Consider the following 1,342-nt stretch of genomic DNA (forward strand, 5'->3'; position numbering starts at 1 on the left):
ACACACACACACACACACACACACACACACAATACCTGCAATCACTGTTTAAAACCGCGAAGTATATGGTTAGAGACTTTTTTTGTTCTTCATTTGGTTTCTTATTCAGTAGTTCGAGGATAAACAGGAGTTTGTGTGATGTTCAAGTTACTCCACTGCTACTCTACACATTAATAATACTAACAATAATTGCTAAATATACATGAAAACAATCAGCAGCCCTTCTAGTGGTCGTGCTTCATGTCAGCTCGAGTTCACATTTATGAATTGAATCAAGGGAATGTCCGGGTCACATTTCACAAAAATAAAGCAATAAAATGAAGCCTGTTTCTGTATTGTGACATTATTTTCATTTTCTCCCCTCCTGCCAAATCTCATTATCACAATGCAATAAAAAAAAAAAATCTCATTATCGTTATGCATCTGCACATTACACTTTTGTACTTCTTATTTTTATTATTCTAATGATTGTCATTAAATTCTCATTACTTTAAATACAATGATATTTTTAACTTCAAATTTGCATATCAAGTCTAAAAACGGCTTCATTTTGTTGATGCGAAATATCATTTATTATTTCTTTAGATTTTGATGTGAAATGTGTCCCAGGACACTTTCCTGACAGGCTTCACCTCTTTAACTGTGGTTTTTGAGTTTGTGAATGTTTGCATGTTAACCCTTGTACGTCTTTAGGGACTTTTAGTCTTTCACGTTTGTCTTTTTTATCATTTTGACTGTGTTAATGCAAACAGCATACATTTTGTCAAAGGTGTATTTTTAATTGGAATTTCAATATTTCACCCTCGTTTTCTTTCATAAATGTATTTTATATTAGGTACAAAAATAGTTGCACTCAGGACCTCAATGAAAAAATGTCCCAATTGAAACCAGTTAAAGTGGCGATATTTAATCCCAGTGCTGTTTAAGCTTAAAATCATGCATTTTTGTTAATAGGGTTTCATTCAAAATTTGTACTATTTTAAAAATTCTTATGATTTTCCACCTGATTTTCTGCTCTGAGCTTCTGCTGAAATTGAAATTGAATTATGTTAAAAATAAAAATTATCTGACACTGCACAAAAATAGTGCATCAAAATTAATGTTGTTAATCATTGACATATCCAAGATTGTAAAAATTCCAAAAAAAATTCTCCTTAGCATTTAGTATATGGAAAATAATTAATTTCATTTTTCATAAAAACAACAACAACAGTGGCATTATATAAACAAACTAGCATTTAAAGGGTTAAAATCCTGAAAATAAATTTTTTTGGGTAGTTATGATCAAAACAAGATCTATGTCAGTGAAAGTGTGGGGGGGGGGGGGGGGGGGATGTAGATA

The sequence above is a fragment of the Sinocyclocheilus grahami genome, unplaced genomic scaffold, assembly GCF_001515645.1.
Source record: "Sinocyclocheilus grahami isolate Dianchi unplaced genomic scaffold, SAMN03320097.WGS_v1.1 scaffold587.1, whole genome shotgun sequence".
NCBI classification, from domain to species: Eukaryota; Metazoa; Chordata; class Actinopteri; order Cypriniformes; family Cyprinidae; genus Sinocyclocheilus; species Sinocyclocheilus grahami.